This window comes from Octodon degus, unplaced genomic scaffold (assembly GCF_000260255.1).
Source record: "Octodon degus isolate 3935 unplaced genomic scaffold, OctDeg1.0 scaffold00101, whole genome shotgun sequence".
Lineage (NCBI taxonomy): Eukaryota > Metazoa > Chordata > Mammalia > Rodentia > Octodontidae > Octodon > Octodon degus.
The window spans coordinates 5,779,195-5,784,955 of record NW_004524677.1 but is presented as its reverse complement, the minus strand read 5'-3'; the positions used below and the strand labels follow the sequence as shown (position 1 = coordinate 5,784,955).

Here is a 5,761-nt window from a genome sequence, read left to right as displayed (position 1 = left end):
GTTCTAAGTAGGTGCTTTAGACCACTGAGCCATCTCACCAGCACCTACAATGCAACTTTTTCACTGAGGCTGGATGAACCGCTGAACACGGAAGCTGCCGACAGAGCAGACCAAGCCTAACACTGGTGACAGCGTTGGACAGGACATCAGTCTCCACCTCAAGTCTTTTCAGATAAGATTCTCAGAGAGCCTTCTCATGCAGACATCCTGGGAGGATTGTTCTCAGAAAGCCCAAAAGGCTGGCTGGCTGGCTGGCTGGCTTGCTTGCTTTTGCAGCACCAGGGATCAAACTCAGGACCATGTGCTTGCCAGGCAAGCACGTATTCCACTGAGCTATTTCCTCAACTCAGAACATCCGAAAGGAAGCCATCACTGATCCTGTCTTCATCAGCAGCACCAAATTTGCACTTTAGTATAAAGTAGAAATAACTCAACCAGACAAGCAGGAAGCCACGCAAGTCAAGCATGATTCAAGGACCCTAACTCAGGACGTTGGCACCACATTTACGTTTAACGGATACTGTAGAATTTCGAATCAAAGAATGCATAGACATAGACTTTTCGAGAAATATAAAGGCAGGGATTGGAAATACGTTCTCAGAAAATATTTATTAGGGACATTTTCATCTAAACAAAAACCTTCATAAGGAAAGCTAATGGTACCCTAGATTCCGTGGCCCAAAATAGACTTGAGTAAGTACTTAAATCGGATCTACAAGGAAGAGTGGGATGCAGAGAGGCTGCTGTGAGGAGAATGTGCGCGCAGGGGGCGGTAGAACTGGTTTTTACCCTCACCTACCCAGCACAGAACAGCGCTGGTTTCTCACGCTTCCACTCCAGCAGTGGAGACGGCCCCGCCCACCCCAGCCAAGTCCGCTTTTATGCTAAGGGAGGTGGGAGAGCTTTGTGAACCTAAATTAGAAAGGGAAGGCAATGGAGGGCAAGTACGAAACAAAATTCCATCCAGTACTTTACGTCTTTTTTTTTTTTTTTTTTTTTTTTTGCGGAACTGGGGATTGAACTCAGGCTTTACGTCTTTGATTATGGTGGTAGCTGAAGCCATCAGAACCCTTCCCGCTCTTAGGTTTCCTCGAGCTGAAGGGCAGGCGGGAGCGCTGCCAAGGACAAAATCAAGTGGAAACCTGGAACCATAGGTCAAGGGAAACGCAGCATGGTGCCTCCTCCCAGACCCTGACAAAGAGACCTGGAAACAGGGGCGTCCCCTGCAAGCTCGCCTGCAAGCTCGTAACTGTATTCTACAAACAGAGGCATAAAGTTAATAGCCATTTGTAGAAGCAAATATGCTAGAAATGATTCCATTTTTTAAAGTGTAAGAGTACAGACTGTTACAGGAACAATCTCTCAAGCGCACCTTGGGATTAATCGTCCAAAACGCTGAACTCTAAACACTCTAAGGCACTCAGCTAGGGTGTGATCCCCAACATCACAAAATAAAAACAAAAATGTAAAAGCACTTACATCTAAAGTTGTCTGTTCCATGCAACTCTGCTGTTTCATAAATCAGAGCTGGTGATTAGCCAGCCCTGGGACAATAAGGTGCTGGAGTGGGGGCTGGACTGGACTGCAGGTGGGAATGAATTTGGGTTCACGGAAGGCTTTGCATCTGACAGGCATTTTGCAAGACTGGCCTCGCCACTGTCAACAGTAGATAGTTGTCAGAAAGGGCAAGAATTTGCAGAGTAAATCCACAGAGAAGGGCGCTGCAACCCCTCCAACAGCAACATTCCCCCTTCTCTAATAAAACCTAAGCATCCCTGGAACCTGGCCAGGGGATAATTGAAGCCAGCAGGAAAGAAATGCAGCCGAACAGGTGCTGTCAGGAAAACCACCACCACCTTAGAAGGCAAGCAGGCAGTCAAGCAAGCAAGCAAGCGAAGAAAGGGACAGGCCGCAGGAGGGAGCCCATCTTTGCAAAAACCCTGCCTTGGAGCACTGGAGGGTCATGGAGCTTCCCACCCTCCAGCCTCACTCCCTGGCTGCCTGGTCCCACTGTGTCATCAGCCAGCAGGACAGGGCAAACCCTGCACCACTCCACTCAGCAACCCTGCCACCTGGGATGCAGGCACACCGCACAGGAGGGAGCGCTTGTGTTGCTTGCTTGCCTGCCTGGTGCCGGGGACTGAACGCAGGGCCTCCAGCTGCTCACCGAACACTGTTCATCCCCTTTTTGAGACAGGGTCTCCCTAAATTGCTCCAATTTAAGACCTGCCCAGGATGCTGGGAGTACAGGTGAGGGCCAGCTCTCTCCAGCTCTTCGGTGGTGGTGGTTGTTACTACTTATCACTTGAAACAGTTTCCATCTGCTGTCCACATTGGCCTCCAATTTTTGATTCTCCTGCCTCAGCCTTCAGAGTAGCTTGTATTAGCGATGTGCACACCTGGCTAGGGCTTAATTTTACACTGGAAAATAAATTGGGGTACAGCATCTCTCCTCGCTCAATCTCATTTACTGTCCCATCTGACATGTGCTCCAAAAGGTGGAAAAGTGTAGGATTAGCATGTCCCAGTGCCCTACAGTCTAGTGCAGATGGGGACACAACCTACAATGTACAAATTTCATAAATCATTATTACAGGAATGCCTGATGCCGGACCCAGAGAAGGGCCTCCCAAGGAGGCCAGAACAGAGTTGGAAGGTTGAATGGGCCTCTAGAACACAGAGAGGCTGGGGGACAGTCACCCTGGCTGTGGCCACAGGACACAGGAGCAACCAGGGAGGTGCAGGGACAGAGGGAGGGCACCAGGAGTCGGTGCCTCATGGTCAGCACTCTGCTCAGCTCTGTAATCTGCACCCTGGAGGCTAAGGCCTGTTGAGCCACAGGTGAGTCCAAGGCCAGTCTGGACCACCAGCGAGACCTGTTGTTGGAAGACCTGACCTTCCCCTGAAGGCAGGGTCCCCTCGGATGGGCTTGAGAGTTGACTGGATTTGAGTTTCAGAAAGATGATTTCCCCAGGCGAATCAAAGGAGGCCAGCCAAGAAAGGAGTAGAAGCAAGGGATGGTAGAAGACGGCAAGGACCCCCAGGGACAGAGGTCTTGGGATCTGAGGCCTGCTGGAGGGAGGGGACCCAGGAGAAGGGCGCGGGACCGAAAGCTAGCATACAGGCTCCTGCCTGAGCACCAGAGGTGGGGGGTGCTAGTCCTCAGGAGAGAGAAGTCTAAGAGCAGAAGCGGTGCTGTTGGGCAGACCCTGCAGCAGGCCTGAGGGATGACAGGGTGGGGGCTCTGAGATTGCATTGCCCGCCATTGCCTAAAGGAAGACTTCAGCGTGTAACACATGTATGATCATTTCTTGGGTCTCAGATCCGAAGCCATCCCCCTGAGCGAAGTGACACCGTAAGGCTGTCCTGGTTCACATTCCTGCCAGTAGCTGGCCACCTGGCCATTTCCACAAGGAGGACAGCCTTCCCAGTCTCCCGGCCCCCACACAGTGATATCAGCAAAGGGGGTATTCTTTCAGGACCTCCCTTCTTGGGCTGAGACCTGAGTTAGATTCTCAGTGACTGAGGCCCCTGAGGGGACACGCATCACCCAAAGGAGCTTTGAGAAGGTGGACATCGAGAAGTCATCCGTAAGACAAGACACCCAGAGCACCAGACTCGCCACAGCTCCCTGGACCCCAGCGTAAGTTCTGCATGTGGGAAAGGTGTCCCACCCACACACTGGACAGATGCCTTGGTGGCACTGCCCACCTTGTCACTTGTAACTTGCCCTTTGTCCAAAAGAGGTCTGGTATCCTGGCAACAAGGACAGTAACAGACACCAAGCAGCAGATGGGATTAGTTTTGTCTTGTGTGGTCGCTGCAAGATAAAAGACGCAAAGACCCACGGGCAGAGCAGCCACGCACACTTGGAAGGTGTGTGGGGCCTGTGGGCCAAGCCACACAGATTACGCGGATGTCTGGTTATAGACAAGGTAAATGCTGAATGGAGAAAGACTCAGGGAATTAGTCTGCCACAGCGGCCAGGGCCAGAACCACACACTGAGGGGCTTCCACAGAAATTCACTGCAAGTCTGAGGCTAGAACCCCGTGTTGGACAGGTGGGCCTAGCAAAGAGGCCTGGTGACCTCCTTGTTCCAGAAAAGGACACGGTCCCCACATCCCCTTCAAGAGAGCACCTCAATCGCCTCATTTCCTGCTACAAGGTCATGCCTACCGAAGGTTCCAACACTTCCAAAAGTGGCATGGCTGGGTCCAAGGCTGCCATGTATGGGATGTGGAGAGGATTCAACACCTTAACTACAGGGACTGAGGGCGTAGCTCAGTGGCAGAGCCTGACTAGCACCCAAGAGTCTTGGGCTTGATCCACAGCACTGAGAAAAAAAAAAAAAGGTTAAAACTCTGGCACCTTATTTCTCACTGTTTGGAAATTACAGTGGCCCTCACTTATCACAGAGGTTACATTCCAGATACCCCTGAGATAAGTGAAAATCAGCAAAGTAGCGACATTATACTTACTTTAGTATTTATATATATTTTAAGGCTTTAGAAACCCTTCCCACACTCTTATAAACCTTTCCCACATTTTTAAAAACACTTTTAATGTTCTTAACCATTTTTTAAACTTATAGACCTATGTAATTATATCAACATAAATATATTGTATAGTATTGCAGAATTCCACAATATAGTCAAAAATCCACAATAAATAATTTAGATTAATATTTTTTTTAAAACCCGTGAAACACTGAATCCGTGAAAGTTAAACCACAAAACAGCGAGGGAGTCCTGTACCACATTTCCGTGGAAGGTCCCACTCTGAGATTGTAGGGATTAGGGCTACCCCTGGAGTCTCTTGGGACCAAAGTTCAACCCATGTGATTCACGGCATGACCTGAGTTAGAAGAGCAGGACCCCGGGTACAGCCCAGGGGACAGCTCTGAGTGGGCAAAGAGAGCCGCTCTAGAGGGAAACCAAGACAGAGGGCTGGAAAGTGCGAGTGATGCCCGCAGCAGGGAGGTGAAGTGCCTAAGAAAGGACAGCTCATGAGGCGAAAATGGCAGGCAAGGTGGAGCTAGAAAGTGCCCAGGGCCGCTGGCAGTGTGGCCAACACTGACTGACATGGGCAGATTAACAGGTGGACGCTGACAAAGTTAGAGCTCCTCTCCTAGTGAACCGTTGAGGGCATGGGGTAAGCGCACACCTGCCACCTTTGAACCTGGCATCTCTGTTCAGAACCTGATTTCCAGTCTCCCTTGCATCTAGGACTTGACAGTTAGGTAGACAGATGTACAACTTTCACCTGGAGAGATGAGCCATGCTATAAACCTGGTACATTTAATCTATTAGGTGGATAGAGTGCAGGCCACAATTTAGATGTAAAGCAGTATAAGAAAACAGATCTAGGGGAGCCTGAGGCAGCAGAGCTTGGTGGAGAGAAATGGAGATGCAGCCAGTGGGGCCAGGGTACCAATGGACAGCACATAGTGTTCCGTTCAAGGAGCAGTTCGAGCGCTCAGTCCAGAACCATCTGGGGCTGTAATTAATAAATTGTCCCTAGCCATGTGACCTCCAATCTCAATGCTTTCTACCACTTGAAGACTTCAAGCTACTTAATATTCTTTTTTTGTGTGTGTGGGGGGAGGGTATAGGACTCGAACTTGGAACTTTGGGCTTATCAGGCAGATGCTGCACTACTAAGCTATATCCCTGGCTTTTTCTCTTCTTCTTCTTCTTCTTCTTCTTCTTCTTCTTCTTCTTCTTCTTCTTCTTCTTCTTCTTCTTCTTCTTCTTCTTCTTC

The 5,761-nt window shown here is 49.8% G+C and overlaps 1 protein-coding gene and 1 pseudogene across 6 annotated transcripts in view; one reads left to right on the top strand and one right to left on the bottom strand.

Moving 5' to 3' along the window:
- Window positions 1–5,761, top strand: part of LOC101565264 — a 175,997-nt pseudogene that overhangs the window by 32,256 nt on the left and 137,980 nt on the right.
- The window catches only part of Trim2 (tripartite motif containing 2), a 167,275-nt gene that overhangs the window by 92,412 nt on the left and 69,102 nt on the right, over window positions 1–5,761 (bottom strand). The gene's annotated exons all lie outside the window — the stretch shown is intronic.